At 44.1% G+C, this 19,239-nt stretch overlaps 1 protein-coding gene across 3 annotated transcripts in view; it reads left to right on the top strand.

Moving 5' to 3' along the window:
- LOC124555071 (sodium- and chloride-dependent GABA transporter 1) overlaps positions 1 to 19,239 on the top strand; it is a 401,980-nt gene that overhangs the window by 93,533 nt on the left and 289,208 nt on the right. The gene's annotated exons all lie outside the window — the stretch shown is intronic.

The raw sequence follows: 19,239 nt of genomic DNA, 5'->3' as shown, positions 1-19,239 counted from the left end.
AACATCTGAGGTCATCAGTCCCCTAGAACTTAGAACCACTTCAACCTAACTAACCTAAGGACATCACACACATCCATGCCCGAGGCAGAATTCGAACCTGCGACCGTAGCGGTCGCGCGGTTCCAGATGGTAGAGCCTAGTACCACTCGGTCACCCTGGCCGGTGCCTGGAGAACTAGGAATTTGGTGAATTTCAAGAAAAAAATACTTGTAGTTTGTCTTAGCAACTAAAATTTTGACATTGTGTTTCTTTCGGTGTATTCTTCCTGTATGTAAAATTTCAGGTCACGTTTCGACCTGTTGGTTTGGATAGTCCCCTTGTAAGTGCATAAGAGGCGAACTAAGGGACAAATTATGTTCTCGTGGTGTAACAGAGCGGAAGGTATAAGCGCGAGCAAAGGCAGTCGCCAAATTGGCGTCATGCACTTCCCTCCTTTATAGGTCTGCTAACCGAAGAGCGAGCAGACGATTTCACACTCTATCTACCCTACAATGCCACAAGAAGCAACTACAAGGTGATTTACGAAGCTATACTGATCCTCCGCAGTGCACCATATGTGCTGACACATTTTAAACAAAGTGCAATAACACATAAAATACAGATACATGTTGTTAATAAAACTAAAGCGAGAAACGCATATGGAGAGAAGATACGTAAATCTCTGCACACTGTTCTATAATGATAGTGAGGAAATTGATTCCTGGTCATCCTCTATGGCAGCTGTAGCATTCTTCCAGAAAAGGCAACTTCCTCCATCACGAGCGCTGCTCGTTTTTCATTTCTCAGCCAGACTATACCTCCTCATCATTTCTTATCCAGTTCTCTTATGTGCGTAAACAAAATAACTTAACTGAGCTCGTGTTTATATAGTGGAGTCATTTCCATTTTATTAAGCGAGTACTTATTTGCAGTTAAATGGGCTATTATGTAAAAAAGTGCAACAGCTGTAGCTGTCTACAGCCTACTACACTAAAGAGCCTGTCTCAAGTGTAACATGCTGTGAATGTGTATTCGACAATGTCGATTTAATTGTCTCCACTGTCACTGGCTGGAATACTTTCCCCAGAAGGAGGGGTACCAAAAATGCATCACCCCAGCTTAGCTCTCCCAATCTCTGAAAAGATGTCTCCCGCTGCAAAAGGAGGAGGTCACCTATGTGTTATGCAACGTCAGCTATTCCTTCTTAAGTCAAGCATTACATTACAGCAGATAGAAAGATATGCTGTGGATGTGTGGTAAGAGGTTCCACTCACTGCAGCCCATTCTACTAGCGCCAGCAATTCCTGAATCGAAGAGATTTATGCAGTCTGCTAGCAACACAATTAATTGTGAAAGAAGTGCAGTAACTTTTTGGTTATTCATTAATTCACCATCAAGTGACTCTATTACAATCACACAGCTCTACAATATGCTATTACCGTTAGACAACGGCAAGGTGCCACATTTACCAATCCAGTCCCTTTCCCGCCAACACTACAAAGTACGCTGACAACATCACGCTTACGAATTTTACACTTCTGAGTCATTGTCGACAATAACGTATTTTAGATAAAAGCCCACTTAAATGGGAGTCGTATGCAAAATTGCAATACTTGGGAAAAAAAGCTTATAAAGCCATAATTTTTCACGACAGTGTCACCAAATTTGGCACAGTTATTAAGAAACGTTATATGCATACGCACATTAGTTTTAATGCTTAATCACGTTACACATTTTTAATTAGAAAAACAATTTAATTTTTGTCAGCAAAGTGAGCACGAATGTTTCTTTTTTGAAAACTCCATCTGAACTAAATTAATGAACTTTTATACAAAGTCTGATATACCATTATTACAAATACCTGTGGAACTGAATTTTGATATCTTCTTTTACTGGATTTTTACAGCTCTCCAAACATCTATGAAAAATGAAACCACACATTTCAGAGATTTTCTCTTACATAAATGCCTTATTATTGTATTAAATGAGGACTCCTTCCGCCGAATGTTTCGCTATAGCATTGACTAGTTACTTGCTAAATTTAAGTACTCTAACGTCAGTGGTTTGCGAGGGAAAGGTATATAAACTTTCCAAAATGTACGTTGCGAGAAGTCTGAATCAAAGATTTGACAGTGTTTATATTAGGTCTTACCTTATCTGGGTGAACTAGTGCAATCCATACGCATACTGCTCTTTATCTTCAAGCAGTCTTTTCTTTGCTTGTCTTCTTTCGTTAACCTAGGTGGCAATGATGTCAGCTTCAGCAGTTCTGCCGGCCGGAGTGGCCGAGCGTTTCTAGGCGCTTCAGTCTGGAACCGCGCGACCGCTACGGTCGCGTGTTCGAATCCTGCCTTGGGCATGGACGTGTGTGATGTCCTTAGGTTAGTTAGATTTAAGTAGTTCTACGTTCTAGGCGACTGATGACCTCATAAGTTAAGTCCCATAGTGCTCAGAGCCATTTGAACCATTTTTCAGCAGTTCTCCTCTTATCTATTTCCTCAATATCGATAGTTTGAACGTTCTGGATCAAATCATAGCCTCTGTGGAGTCTCTAGTCTACAAGATGAACACAGTAAAAAACTAAACAACCATCATATGCTGAAATTTCAGCAGCGGTTGTGGAGAGAAGTGTTACCTTGGGACATCGCTTCCATATCGGAGAGTTGTAACTTTCATTACGATATTGAGTTTTCCCATTCACACACTTTTGTAGAAGTCTTGGCTCAAACTTTCACTGCATTTTCATTCCATAAAACTGGAAGAAAATACCGCATGATTATAAAACATAAGGAAATATAGTGCAAAAAAGGCCAGGCTCCGTGCAAGCTTTCTTTAATTATTATTTTTGTCACACTTATAAGCGAAATTGGAACCTAATATTCAGGAATTGTAATTTCAGTACCTTGTAGTAAATGAAGATCCCATAAAACATGTTTCAGAATTTTGGCCGCTTTCATGTATGTCCCGCTTTAACAACTGTAAATAAATACAAACACAAGCTGAGCCATTTTACCTGCGCACATAAAAGAACTGGACAGGAAATCCCAGGGTGGTATAGTCTGTCTGGAAAATGAAAAGCGACCAGCACTCGTGGTGGGGGACGTAGCCTTTCCTGGAAGAACGCTTCAACTCCCGTACAGTATGGCCAGGAATCAATTTCCTCTCTAGTAGTGTAGAACAGTGTTCAGAGCTTTACGTAGAATCTGTCTAGATGAGCGTCTTGCGTTAGCATAATTAGTAACTCTTATCTCTATTCCACTTAGTGTTAATGAACTTTGTACTAACATACCTCACCCCACTCCCCCCTCCCCCCTCCCCCCTCCCCCCTCCCCAGTGCCCTGACCACCTGTCGTACACCACTGATTCATAAGGCACACTACGGAGGGCCGGTATAACTTTCTAAATCAGTAGTTGCGTCTTGTGACGCTGTAGGATAGACAGTATGGAATCCGCTGCTTGCTCTCCAGTTTTCAGACCTATGAAGGAGGGAAGTGGATGACGACAGTCCGGCGACTACTTTACCTCGCGCTTCTACGCTTCTATTCTCGACCTCGCACCCCACCACAGTGTTACACCTGAAGAACACTATTTGCTCTTAATACCGTTCTACTGCACTGAGACGTGGTAAATACATTTGATATTTGTGCTTAACCCACTTCATTTAACAGTGAACATTGATTTCACGCCATTAAAACGCTGTTTTAATAGTTTGCATTTTTTTCTATCCCCTGCAACACAGCACTATTAGTCCTATAAAAATTAATAGAACTTTCGTTGCTGGAAATTTAAACTAGTTTTATTTTGCACTGGAAACATTTTCCTTTTCGAATTATTCAAGAAAAACATAGAAAAGTGACCTTTAAAGCCCCCCTCCCTCCGACGCTCACGTCTCACCGGTGGACATATTCAGTATTATCTTGATGATGCCCGCCCGGCTAGCCACGCGGTCTTACGCGCTGCTTCCTGAGCGGGAAGGCGTGCCGGTCCCCAGCACGAATTCGCCCGGCGGATTAGTGTCGAGGTCCGCTGTGCCGGCCAGCCTGTGGATGGTTTTTAAGGCGGCTTTCAATCTGCCTCGGCGAATGCGGGCCGGTCCCCTTATTCCGCCTCAGTCACACTGTGTCGGCAATTGCTGGGCAAACATCGTTTCCACGTACACACACACCACCATTACTCTACCACGCAAACATTTGGGGCTACACACGCCTGGTATGAGACGTTCCCAGGGGGCTCCACTGGGGGCCGAACCGGAAAATAACCCTGGGTTCGGCGTGGGGCGGCGGTGAGGTGGGTGGACTGCTGTGGCCTGTTGTGGGGTTGTGAACTACTGAGGGCTACGGCGGGACAAAGCCTCTCTTCCGTTTCTAGGTCCCCAGTACAATACAATTATCTTGATGATACTCCCTCTTACTAGTGTACAAAAATTTGTGAGTGCATTTTTTTAACTTACTTTTCCGTCGCTGACTGAGCTAAGCGCAATACAACAGCGATACTGTGTGCCACGGATTTGACAAGCCCTTGGTTCATTTCCCGAGGACTCTGACACCAGATTTTCATGCACAAGTCACGCAGTTCCCGTAAATTATAGGCCAGTTGTTTTTGAGCGCAGAGTTGGTGCTCTATAGCGTCCATATATGTTCCATCGTGTTCAGATCAGGTGAATCTGGCGCAAAGATGTCAATGTGTGTTCACTATGATGTTTCTCAAGCCCCTGTAGCACGAGTGTGGCCTTGTGACACGTACAGTTATCCCACTGGAAGATGCCATCGCCGTCAGGTACGACATCAAGCGTGAAGAGATTCAGGTGGCCCGCAGTAAGTAAATGTAGCCCTTGAAAGCGCAGGCCCATCCCCCAAAGAATAAAAGTGCTCCCTCCAGCCTGCATCCATAGAGCGATGAACATTTCGAGCAGCCGTTGGCCTAGATGTGTCGTATCCGGACACGACCATCGACTTGGTGACAATAATCGTGACTCATTCGATCAGGTGACACTCTTCCATTGATACACGGTCTAGTCTTGACGAGCCCATCACCACATAAAACTCAGTTGACGATATCGTTGGGTCAGCATGAGAACAGGTGGAGGTCACATGCTACAGAGCTCAATGTATGCTGAATTGTGTGCTCCGAAACAATTGTGTCTGCACCAGCATTGTACTCTGTCGTCAGATCTTCCACACATCGTCACCTATGCTTCTCTGCCGAGCAGGCGGTGCGGACGTCCAACACTGGGTCGCCTACTCGTGGTTTCACTGTCCTTCAACCATTTGTCAATGTCGCTTATGTCGGTGGATTGCCCCATTTGCGACCCGTATCATCGCTAGAACCATTCCCCATTCGTCTCGATACTTATTGGCAGACATTAATATAGGGCATATTTACCCTTCGCCTTTGTGGTGGCTTGAACTCTGCTTCTGATGCCTTCACTGAGGTGTCCAAATGTCTGTGGAGGAACAGCAGCCTATTCTTCCTCAAGAGCCGAAACCAGAGAAGAAAATGTTGCTGGACGCTGGGGTCTGGAGCGAAGCTGACCTACTAACTCAGTGGTTCTCAATCTGGGGTAACTGCCCCTCATGACTAAAATGAAATTTTCTGAGCGATAAAAACTAAACGATTTGGTTCTGTTTCAGTCACGAAACTAAATTATTTTCGAAAGATCATTACTATTACGACAGTTTTTTAAAACGCTAATATTGATTGTATACAGAATGACAATTATTTAACTATATGAAATACAGTCGTCATAACTGCTGAACGGTTTACGTTAGGACGTTTAAACTACACGGTTGGCCGCGGGGCATGATGAGGATTATTGTATTGCGTATTAAACTTCGGACCTAGAAACGACGGAGAGGCTTCGTCCTGCCATAGCCATCAGTGGTTCACAACCCCACAACAGTCCACAGCAGTCCACCCACCCCATCGCAGCCGCCGCACACCGAACCCAGGGTTATTATGCGGTTCGGCCCCCAGTGCCCCTCCCCAGGAACGTCTCATACCAGACGAGTATAACCCCAAATATTTGCGTGGTAGAGTAATTACGGTGTACGCATACGTGGGGACAGTGTTTGCATAGCAATCGCTGACATAGTGTAACTGAAGTGGAATAAGGGGAACCAGCCCGCATTCGCCGAGGCAGATGGAAAACCGCCTTAGAAACCATCCACAGGCTGGCCGGCACTCCGGATCTCGACACTAATCGGCCGGGCGGATTCGTGCTGGGGACCGGCACGGCTTCCCGCTCGGGAAGCAGAGCGTTAGACCACGCGGCTAGCCGGGCGGGCATGATGGGGATTAGTACGCGCATGCATGGTTTGGTTTAGCGACAAAGCCCACTTTCATTTGGATGGGTTCGTCAGTAAACAAAACTGGCGCATTTGCGGGACTGAGAATCCGAATTTCGTGATCGAGAAGCCTCTTCACACTCAACGGGTGATTGTGTGGTGTGCATTGTCCAGTACGGAATAATTGGTACGGTACTCCTTGATGGTACGGTGACTACCGAACGGTACGTGAAAATTTTGGAAAATAATTTCATCCCCATTATCCAAAGTGACCCCGATTTCGACAAGATGTGGTTTATGCAAGACGGAGCTCAACCTCATAAAAGCAGGAGAGTATTTGATGTCCTAGAGGAGCACATTTGGGGACAGCATTCTCGTTCTGCGGGACCCAGAGGCCACTGGCATGGGCCTCGATTCGCCGCCATATCCTCCGTGTCTGAACACATGCGACTCCTTTTTGTGGAGCTATATCTAAAACAAGCTGTACCGCAATAGCGCCAAAACTATTGCTGAGCTTAAAACAGCAACTCAGGAGGTCATCGACAGCATGGATGTTCCGACACTTCAGCGGGTCATGCAGAATTTCGCTATTCATCTGCGCCACGTCATCGACAGTGATGTCAGGCATATCTAACATGTCATAACCTAAATCCGAATATATGTCATGACTTTTACATGTTGAATAAAGTGTGTGCACGCCGTAGTTTGTAACTAATTTACGTTTTTTTCATATAGTTCAATAATTGTCACTGTGTAAGTTATCAATAATTATTTTTTCTCAATTAGTAGTGTTAATGCGGTTGTGGTTACAGGTTCCTCAGATAGTCCACCCACTAAACACATAAGTTTTGCTTTGTCCCTTATATAGCTGATAATAAAAGTATATCTCAAGAAAATGTCTTCTCTACATAACAAATGCTAAACATCTCAAGAAAATGTCTTCCCCAAGTTGTAGATAACACCTGCAGTAGTTCATAAATTGCTTCATTACTCGCTTTGAAACAGATAGATGAATTAATTGACAGCGCGACGCAGTGGTAACTACATAAGGGCTACTAAGGTGCTGTACACAGTATTATTATTATTATTATTATTATTATTATTATTATTATTATTAGAGTGGTTAGACACAAAGCATTAACAGCCTCAGGTCGTCCAGTTCAGAAGTAAGGAATTCAACGATCAACTGATTTATAAACAGTAAGTATAGTGCACATATGTGAACTTGTTTGACTTGAAATGGGGGTTCAGAGTGCGGGTCAAGCAAGTGCCGCATTGGTGAGGAGTAATGCAGAGGAAGTATGTTTTGTAACAAGTGTGTTCCTTCACTGTGGATAGTTAGCTTTCTTATCTGAGGAGGAGTTGTGGGTAGCGCTTGTGGTGTACCATGAATTGCTTCATCACTCATTCTAACAGACGGCACACAACACACACACACGCCCAATAAAAATGTTTCAAGTAAAGTCTTACATTCTGCAGTTTAGTTAGGCACTAAATTTGGTGACAGTGGAGATGGGGCAGACGGCAGGGGGAGAGGGTAGAAAGGGAGGCACTAGCTAATGTCTGATTGGCCTCAGGGGTAATAGTCTAAGAAAGGTTTGAAACCACTGTTATAACTCATCCCAAAGGTTTTTCGTTAGGTTCAGGTCGGCACTCTAGAAAAGCCAGTCCATTTCAGGAATGTTATTGTCCACAAACCATTGCCTCATAGATGGTGCTTTATGACAGGGTGCATTGCCATACTTACACAATCAGTCATTGTCTCCAAACTGTTCCTCTATTGTATGCATAACACAATCTACATCTACATCTACATTTATACTCCGCAAGCCACCCAACGGTGTGTGGCGGAGGGCACTTTACATGCCACTGTCATTACCTCCCTTTCCTGTTCCAGTCGCGTATGGTTCGCGGGAAGAACGGCTGCCGGAAATCCTCCGTGCGCGCTCGAATCTCTCTAATTTTACATTCGTGATCTCCTCGGGAGGTATAAGTAGGGGGAAGCAATATATTCGATACCTCATCCAGAAACGCACCCTCTCGAAACCTGGACAGCAAGCTACGCCGCGATGCAGAGCGCCTCTCTTGCAGATTCTGCCATTTGAGTTTATAAACATCTCCGTAACGCTATCACGCTTACCAAATAACCCTGTGACAAAACGCGCCGCACTTCTTTGGATCTTCTCTATCTCCTCCGTCAACACGATCTGGTACGGATCCCACACTGATGAGCAATACTCAAGTATAGGTCGAACGAGTGTTTTGTAAGCCACCTCCTTTGTTGATGGACTACATTTTCTAAGGACTCTCCCAATGAATCTCAACCTGGCACCCGCCTTACCAACAATTAATTTTATATGATCATTCCACTTCAAATCGTTCCACACGCATACTCCCAGATATTTTACAGAAGTAACTGCTACCAGTGTTTGTTCCGCTATCATATAATCATACAATAAAGGATCCATCTTTCTATGTATTCGCAATACATTACATTTGTCTATGTTAAGGGTCAGTTGCCACTCCCAGCACCAAGTGCCTATCCACTGCAGATCTTCCTGCATTTCGCTACAATTTTCTAATGCTGCAACTTCTCTGTATACTACAGCATCATCCGCGAAAAGCCGCATGGAACTTCCGACACTATCTACTAGGTCAATTATATATATTGTGAAAAGCAATGGTCCCATAACACTCCCCTGTGGCACGCAAGAGGTTACTTTAACGTCTGTAGACGTCTCCCCATTGAGAACAACATGCTGTGTTCTGTTTGCTAAAAACTCTTCAATCCAGCCACACAGCTGGTCTGATATTCCGTAGGCTCTTTCTTTGTTTATCAGGCGACAGTGCGGAACTGTATCGAACGCCTTCCGGAAGTCAGGGAAAATGGCAAATACCTGGAAGCCTGTATCTAATATTTTCTGGGTCTCATGAACAAATAAAGCGAGTTGGGTCTCACACGATCGCTGTTTCCGGAATCCATGTTGATTCCTGCAGAGTAGATTCTGGGTTTCCAGAAATGACATGATACGCGAGCTAAAAACGTGTTCTAAAATTCTACAACAGATCGATGTCAGAGATATAGGCCTATAGCTTTGCGCATCTGCTCGACGACCCTTCTTGAAAACTGGGACTACCTGTGCTTTTTCCGATCATTTGGAATGCTGTAAATGTGTTTATATCCTCAACATTTAGCGTCTTATTAAGCGCAATAAGGAGACCACACTCTAAGCACGAAAAACACTTCCATACCGTAACACCTCCTCCAACGTACTTCAATAGTGGCACTTCACATGATGGCAGATAACGTTCGCCAGACCTTCGCCAGACCCAAATCCTTCCATCGGGTCCCCAGAGGGTATAGCGTGATTCCTCACTCCAAATAACTCGTTACCAGTCATCCACTGTCCAGTGGTTTTGCGCTTTACACCACCTGAAGCGTCGCTTCGCATTGACTACAGAGCTGCTCGACCATTTTACTCCACTCTTTTCTCACTCCCTGCGCATGGTGATAGCATTGCTGGTAGCAGTTTGCAATTCAAGAGTGATTCCTTCCACTGATTTCATGTGATTTTTACAACCACTCTCCAGAACGCTCGGCACTCCCTGTCTGTCAGCACGTGAGGTCTGACTGGCCTTTATTTAGCTGTGGCTGTTCATTCGCGTTACCTCTCCAGGCTCCAAGTCACTGAACTCTTCCGACCGACACATTCTGCTGTTACTGCTTCTCTACTGAAAACGCAACTCTCCCCTCCAGCTTATATATTGATGGGTTCGTCTCTCGTAATATCTAGTGGTCAATACCGCATTACATAAGGCTCCGGATACTTCTGATCAGATAGCGTCTTTTCCTTACCAAATCACGTGCCCACAACGCCACGAGGAGACATTCGGTTTCGTGGTTGACTCTTCAATGCATATACCGAGTACGGTGTACACCACTCGGCATGGAGTAACAGTTTAGGACTCGAACTGGAAAATGAGGCAATCTTACTGTTCCTTGGAAAATAATTACTGCGACTTTAATATAAATTATCTCAAAATCTTCTTAAAGAGGGTTGGTGTTAGATCTATGTTAACTGGTTAACTTCATAGAAAGTCGTTCCATAGATGAATTACTACCGAAAACGTCAATTTTTTTCTATACACGCGAATAAAAGTCATTATAATGCTCTTCGTTGGTTAAAAGAAGGCGCTACTTGTAATTGGGGTACATGATGTCTCGTGTTTGAAGTGACGCAGTACACCTAAAACTTTGACAAAATCAAATCGCTTGACGTTCCGAATTAAGGCAGCCAAGCGAATCTGAGTCGACACTTCGAGACCTACATGCGTACTCCGCAAGCCACTTGACGGCGTGTGGTGGAAAGTACATAGTGTACTTAAATTTTATTGTCCTCTTCCTGTTCCACTCGCGACTGAACAAGAGGAGGAGGATTCTCGTCGGTACTCCAGTGTCTAAGCCCGAATATCACTGAGTTTTATCCCATGATCATTGCATTATCTGAATTTAGAGGATAGCTCTCCACATTGTATAATATTTTTGTTTTATGTCATCCTGTTAGAGTTTGATGAGTATTTCCGTTACGCTCTTGGGCTGACTAAACAACTGCATCTGTGTGGTTATTCATTTACGTGAAAAGATAACAAAGATGATCTTAAAGTCCGTGACGCTATTTTGGGTTAAAAGCTTGTTAAATAGTAAATGCTCGTTATTGAAAATCTCTCTAAAGGGTTTCCCAGTAAACAATTCTTTCACGCTCAAGATCTTTACCAATATGCGATACCACCAAGTTAATAGAGAGAAATAATTTTAATAAAATTAGATTAAATGGTTCAAATGGCTCTGAGGATTATGGGACTTAACTGCTGTGGTCATCAGTCCCTTAGAACTTAGAACTACTTAAACCGAACTAACCTAAGGACGTAACACACATCCATGCCCGAGGCAGGATTCGAACCTGCGACCGTAGCGGTCACGCGGTTCCAGACTGTAGCGCCTAGAACCGCACGGCCACTCCGGCCGGCATTTCATTAAAGATGTTCAAATTTTTGTAGTTATTTCCCCCTACTTCAAAAGACACCTCATCTCTTTTCATTATAGTTTTTTTTTCGAGAGTAACCGCTCACATGCGTAAAGGATCAAATTATATTTAAATTTTTGACCTCGTGCCTATTCTACGAACATACGGTAGTTTTTGTGTACTAGAACAAATGGTGCAGATGAATAACACAGGATCTGCATCGGCCCACCAATGTATGCCTTACCTTAGACTGTTTAAATTTAAAATTTTCTCGTTTCTCAACTCAAGTGCGCAGAAGAATCATCATACGCTACTTAAAATGCGCATACCGAGGAAGGTGGCGCATTGGTTAGCACACTGGACTCGCATTCAGAAGGACGACGCGACGGTTGAAACCTACGTCCACCCATCCTGATTTGGGTTGTCTGTGATTTCTCCAAATCGCTTCAGGAAAATGCCGGTGTGGTTCCTTTGAAAGGGCACTGACGACTTCCTTCCCCATTCTTCCCTAATTCGATGGGACCGATGACCTCGCTCTATGGTCCCCTCCCGCCGAATCAACCAAACATTTCCTGAGAAAAATAAAACCCATAAACAAGGGGTATGCAATGTAAGTTATAGTTTCTTTCGAACCGTAGGGAAAACTTTAAGTAAGCAGTCGCCAACAGTGCAATATGAAATATACATCGAAATCTGATTGTTTTGCTCGACTGGAACAGGAAACGCATGTCTCATTCGACTAACTAATTGAAATCGGTGTGCTCGCCAGCCTACATGTGGTTTTAGGCAGTTTTCCACATCCCATTAAGTGAATTCCTGGCTGGTACCCAAATCGCGCCTCAGTTACACGATTCACAAACACTCAGAAAACTTTCCGTAACATTCACACACACATTCCGTGACAGGAAAGAGCATCCGGCCACCCCTTGAATTAACCACTCTACATCTGTTAATACCCATGCTGATACGGGACAAAGTAAATGTACGAATATCTCTTTCACTAGACTGAGGTCCAAGTTCTGATTGGCTAAGTATGGGTTTCACAAACTTTGGTGTCAACCTTTGAGTGCAGTACCTACTCATAAATTTTTAAAAACAAGACGAGAAACAGGTCGGCAGTTCCTGACATGTGTGAATTCTCTCTCGTTGTAGAGAAGCCCAACAATTATATATTTCACTCGGTCTGGGAACGTGTACTCAATTAATTATGCTTTTCTCGTATGACTAACAACATTATGTATTTGGGACCACAACCTTGTATTGTCTAATTGAAGATATCATCAACTCCGTAGGGACTTTGCTCTTTATAATCTTGATGATTTTTCCTATTTAGCAAGAGGCATTTGCTTTCCACGGTGTACTCATACGTTTTCTTTTCCTAACTATTTGCACAATTTTAGCCACCTGATTTTAAAAACCAATTGTTAAAAATATTTGCCAAACACGATTTTATAATAGTCCTATACTTTTTAAGAGAAATACAAGGGCGTGCAAAAATTATGGACGAGAGAAACTTTCGCACGATGTCTCGCTGCCGAGTAACATAGCTCAATGAATCGTGGATCATACATGGGAAGACATGCTACAGTATAGTTGAGAAGGTAACCGAAAGAAATATGGAACGAGACGAACAGAAACGACGCTTTTGTTCAAAGTACTAAAGTCACCGTGATTTATGATGGTCCCTTGGACAATACAAAAGGCGCGACATGATTCTTAAGAGGTTCTGTGACCACCACCACCAGCTGCAGCTCGTGCCCTGCAACGTGCTGCCACGCTGGTCACAAGGCTGATGGGTTCTTGTGGTAGGACGTTCCTTTCCTCCACAACAACTGAATGGTCGCTGGTGCATGTGGACGTGTTGCGATACGTCTGCCCAAGGAATCCTACACGTGCTCGATGGGATTTAAGTCGGGAGAACGGGCAGGTCAGTCCATTCGCCGAATATCCTCTCGTTCAAAGAGCTCCTACACCTGCGCCGTTCGATGAGATGGTGCACTAGCATCCATAAATATGAAGTCAGGGCCAAATTCATCCCTGAAAAGATGCACATGGGGAAAGTAGTACAGTCTCACAATAACGTTGACCAGTGAGTGTATCGTGTTCAAAAATTTGAAGGTCAGCACGCCCTTGCAACAGTCTGCCTCCCCACTCCATTAGCGCTGGACCACCAAAACGATCATGTTCGACAATGTTCCTGGATGCATTACGTGTTTCCACCTCTCGTCATATGAGGTACGTCCAGGATTCTCGAATATGATCGTTTTGGTGGTCCAGGTGTAATGGTGTGGGAAGTACAATGTAGCATGCATATAATGACTTCCAAATCTTTGAACACGGCACACTCAGCGATCGACGTTATTGCGACGCTGTGCTCCTTTCCTATATGCGTCTTGTCAGTGGTGCATTTGGCCCTGACTACAATTTTATGGATGACATTGAGGGACAGTGTCGAATATTGCAAGTAGAGGAGCTCGTGGAACGAGAGGATGTTCGGCGAATGGACTGGCCTCCCCGTTCCTCCAACTTAAATCTTATCGAGCACGCGTGATATATGTTGAGGAGACGTGTTGCAGTATATGAACACGCACCAATGACGATCCAGCAGTCGTCAGCCGCGCTGGTGGAGGAATGGACCGCACTATCACAAGGACTCTTCACCAACTTTGTGGCTAGCTTGGGAGCGCGTTGCAGAGCATTCACTGCTGTCCGTGGTGATCACAGACTCTGTTAAGAACCATTTCCCATCTTTTGTAAAGTCGCGATGACTTAAGTGTAATTATTCTCTTTCCTTAAAAGTCTCACTTCTATTCGTCTCGTTGCGTATTTCTCGAGCTATGTTAGTCAGCAATGACGCATTATGCCAAAGTTACTGTTGTCCTTAAGTTTTGCACACTAGTGCAGTTTAATCCTCGGTTGTTTCTTCGGCTGTCTTTCTCTTAACAATATTTAATACTTATCTTTCCTTAGTGACTAACTGCCAATTTCAGATAAGATGTCACATTCTTAGATCCTTTTATTTCGTTTCTTAATGCGTTACACCTCTTTTTAAAAAACTCATTACCCACTGACGATTTGGTAGATATCTCTATTTCATTTTGAAGATACTGTGGTATTTGTATTGGAGCAATCTTTCTTTGATTACTTCATGGTACTTCGTGTGTAGTGAGCGACAGAGAGTAACCCTGGACAATAGCATCTTGCAAAGATGACTTCCAACTGTATTGTATTGTATGTTAACCGGGGGCCTAGAAATGACGGAGAGGCTCCGTCCCCGCCGCAGCCGCAGTGGTCCACAACCCCACGACGACTACCGCAGTCCACTTCACCCCTTCGCCGCCCCACACCGAACCACTCTTTCAGGGTTATTGTGCGGTTCGGCCCCCGCCGACATAGTGTAGCTGAGGCGGAGTAAGGGGAACCAGCCCGCATTCGCCGAGGCAGATGGAAAACCGCCTAAAAACCATCCAGAGTCTGGCAGGCTCACCAGACCTCGACGCAAGTCCGCCGGGCGCATTCGTGCCGGGGACCAGGCGCTCCTTCCCAATCCGGAAAGCCGTGCTTTAGACCACACGGCTAACCGGAAGGTCACTTCCTACTGTACACATTCTGCAATGGTGAAAACAACAGTTGCAGATGTATTAAAACGATTCTAAAAGTAAGATCGGTTAGAGAATCGTCTCCATCGTGAACGTCTTCGTATTTTTACGTACCGAGACCAAACAGCGATTGCCCGCATCTCGTGGTCGTGCGGTAGCGTTCTCGCTTCCCACGCCCGGGTTCCCGGGTTCGATTCCCGGCGGGGTCAGGGATTTTCTCTGCCTCGTGATGGCTGGGTGTTGTGTGCTGTCCTTAGGTTAGTTAGGTTTAAGTAGTTCTAAGTTCTAGGGGACTTATGACCACAGCAGTTGAGTCCCATAGTGCTCAGAGCCATTTGAACCATTTGAACCAAACAGCGATTACAAAAAAATGTTATCTAGATAGAATTTATTACAGACAGAACAGTAGCTCAATTGGAAATGATATTGAATAAATATGTCTATGGAAGAAACCAGAACTTATGAAGACGTATCCTAAGATAAGGTCCTCAAGTTCCGTAGTGGCAATGGAAGCTAGACTTTGCGAGACCACTGAACTTCAGACTATTGGCAGGATGCTGCGTTAGGCTGATTTTCACTGTTGTACGCTTCTGCAAAAGTCCTTCAAAAAAATGGTTCAAATGGCTCTGAGCACTATGGGACTTAACATCTGTGGTCATCAGTCCCCTAGAACTTAGAACTACTTAAACCTAACTAACCTAATGACATCACACACATTCGAACCTGCGACCGTAGCAGTCACGCGGTTCCGGACTGCGCGCCTAGAACCGCTAGACCACCGCGGCCGGCCAAAAGTCCTTCGTGAATAGCATTTGCAAGATGAAAATATTGAAGTTCGCAAAGCAGAATTCTCAGACAGCTACTGTGCGTCGCAAACGTAAGATATTTTCGGATGAGGAGAAGTTCAAAGTGGTCGAATCTGAAAGATGGTCGTACACCTGAAGGAAACAAAAATCTCAGTTGGATCCCAATTACATGCAGGCCGATGTAAAATACGGAATTTTTAAGTATAATGGGTTGGATTATATGTAAGCTACTAACATCGGAAGCGAAGTATTTATAGACGGTTAACTGAACACCCAAAGATAATTGGTCATTTAGAGACGCAAATTTGAAACATTGCTTCACAACCAGTGACAGAAATGCTCTTGAGCCTGCAGAAAACTTCTGTAGCTCTCTAAGGCTTTTCGTAGACGACGCAGTTTTGTCCACTGAGGTGACATCGTCAGAAAATTGTTAATAACTGTAGAACTCTAAAAGATAAGCGACTAGTGAAAACAGTAGCCGCTGACACTCAACATAAGCAAAAGCAATGTATCGCGCATTAATTGAAGAAATATCCCAGACTGTTTGAATGAGTTATCGCCGCCAATTTACTTTTTTTTCAAACTGATCTCAGGGAAAGCTCATTTCTCCAGAAACAACGGTGTCTAATAATAACATAAACAGGACATTTATCAGACTTCTTTACAAAATTACAAAATACAAAACGCGACTGTACGAGATGATTACCCTACGAAATGCATTAGAGTGTCTGCAACACTACAATGAAAAATCACATATTTTTTATATATAATCCAACTATACAAGGTGATCAGAAACAGTCTATAAACTCTGTAAGGGCATTGCAGGTTAGTGTGTGCTGAGACCATTATTAAGAAAAAAATTCGATACGTTGCGCCGTTCCAAGTTAATTAGCATTGAAGTTAGCCAGTCAAGCCGTTACGTGGGCAAATTCCAACGGCCCGCCAAAGGCTGTGCCGCCAAACGTGTGTTCCGTTTGCATTTCTAAAACGAACAAGAGATCGATACAAATATTGGACATGGGACGATATTAAGGATCGAACACGAGCCAAAGGCTGAGAAGTTTCGTGCACTGTCATCTACGCTATGAGAGCCGAACGGAGTGGCCGCGCGGTTTGAGGCGCCATGTCACGGACTGGGCGGCCCCTCCCGCCGGTGGTTCGAGTCCTCCCTCTGGCATGGGTGTGTGTGTTGTTCTTAGTATAAGTTAGTTTAAGTAGTGTGTAAGTCTAGGGACCGATGACCTCTGCAGTTTGGTCCCATAGGAATTCACGCACATTTGAACATATGAGAACAACTGACACTAATTATATGTGGCTGGCGCTGGAATTTGTGCGCGCAACGGCCTGATTGGATAACTTCAACGCTAATTACCTCGGAAACGACGCAACGTATAAAATTTTTTCTTAATAACTATTTCTCAGTACAACCTACCCTGCAACACCCTTCCAAGCGGAACCGATGACCGTCGCAGTCTGGTCCCTTTAATCCCACAAACCAACCAACCAACCCTTCCAAGCTTTTCAGACTATTTCTGACCACACTGTATACGAGGGAGGGTCGAAAAGTTCCTAGCCTAACAAACAAAGAGTGACAGAAATTTCATTATACCAATTTATTTTTCAATATAATACCCGTTACACTAATATACTTGCGGGCATGCTCAGATAACTTCGGCAAACCATTCAAATAAAAGGTCTTTGATTTCGAGTTCAACCACGCCTTCACAGCATCAATCAGTGCATCACCATTGTCAAATCGTCGTCCTTTGAGGTCATTTTTTAGGTTGGGGAAAAGAAAAAAGTCTGATGGAGCCAAATTTGGAGAATATGGTGGATGACGTAACAATTCTAACCCGCAATCACGTGCGCCGGTGCATTATCCTCATGCAAAAGAACTCAGCGCGCCAATTTTGCTTCCATTTTTTTCTTTCTCTCTTCTCTCAAACGGCGCAGGAGCATGCAATAGTATGATGCATTGATAGTTACGCCTTTTTGCAAGTAATCCACCATAATTATCCCTTCCGCATCCAAGAAGACAGATGTCATCACCTTACCGGCTGATTTTTGCAGCCTGAATTTTTTTGGGATTGGGGATGAAGGATGTTTCCATTGATGTGACTGTTATTGTCACATGATCAGAGTCGTGAACCACGTTGCGTCCATTGTCACATACCTTGCAAGAAAGCCGTCTTCATCCGCTCCAAATTGGCGGACGATTTCTTCACAACACTGCAATCTCTGATCTGCATTCAAGTCTTTCGGAACCCACCGAGATGAAACGTTCCACATTCCAAAAATATCCAGTGTCATGAGCACGCCTATGGGAGATTCAATGTGCTGCAATGCTGCAATGTTGTCCGACGATCCTACAAAATCGTATCGTGAGCTGCAGTCTCTCTTTCGTCAGTGGCAACGGTGACAGGCCTTCCGCTCCTTGGCGCATCTTCCACACTCGTTCTTCCATGTTTGAAGTCGGACACCCAGTTTTTCACTGTTCCACAACACGGAGCACTGTCCTTAAGTGTATTCCGCATGTCCTCCGCAATTTACTTGGGAGTCATTCCCTTCAAATGAAGATATTCAATCACAGAATGATTCTTGATTCTCTAGATATTCGTCATTTTGCTTACACTGAGGTATACAACGTATCCTAGCGGCAAAACTAACGAAGCGGTAGCCGCGAAATTTGACTTGTAAGCGCACAAAGCGTCACTATAAAAGTAGGTGTTGTTGTTTGTGCGAGACATTACAGTAATAAACTTTTCGATCATTCCTCACATATACATAATGAAAGATAAGAAAAAATCCGTAAATTTTAACGTTCCAGTTCACAAAGGTGGATGAAATTGCAAATACACTGCCTGAAAAAATAGTGAAATAGCCAGGATACGAGAAAGAAACGAAATAAACTTTACAGGTTATTTCAGTGACTACAAAACTGAGTCAACCTCACAAAGAACTTGGCAGCATGAGCCGACATAGCAGTATGACGTTGCATCCTTCTGGCCTGGATGCAAGCACTGATTAAGTTAGGAAGGGTGTCATAAAACCGTTGCACGCTCTTCTGAGGCAAGCTGTCCCACAAATATTTTGACTAGTCCTTGATATCCTGAATGCTGGCACTGGAACGTACACTACTAGCGACGGTTCAATCCCGTCTCCAGCCATCCTGATTCAGGTTTTCCGTGATTTCCCTAAATCGTTTCAGGCAAATGCCGGGATGGTTCCTTTGAAAGGGCACGGCCGATTTCCTTCCCAATCCTTCCCTAACCCGAGCTTGCGCTCCGTCTCTAATGACCTCGTTGTCGACGGGACGTTAAACACTAACCACCGCCACCACAATACACTACTGGCCATTAAAATTGCTACACCACGAAGATGACGTGCTACAGACGAGAAATTTAACCGACAGGAAGAAGATGCTGTGATATGCAAATGATTAGCTTTTCAGAGCATTCACACAAGGTTAGCGCCGGTGGCGACACCTGCAACGTGCTGACATGAGGAAAGTTTCCAACCGATTTCTCATACACAAACAGCAGTTGAC

This window comes from Schistocerca americana, chromosome X, assembly GCF_021461395.2.
Source record: "Schistocerca americana isolate TAMUIC-IGC-003095 chromosome X, iqSchAmer2.1, whole genome shotgun sequence".
Taxonomy (NCBI): Eukaryota; Metazoa; Arthropoda; class Insecta; order Orthoptera; family Acrididae; genus Schistocerca; species Schistocerca americana.
The sequence above is the reverse complement of the archived record's forward strand: the minus strand, read 5'-3'. Positions and strand labels throughout refer to the sequence as shown.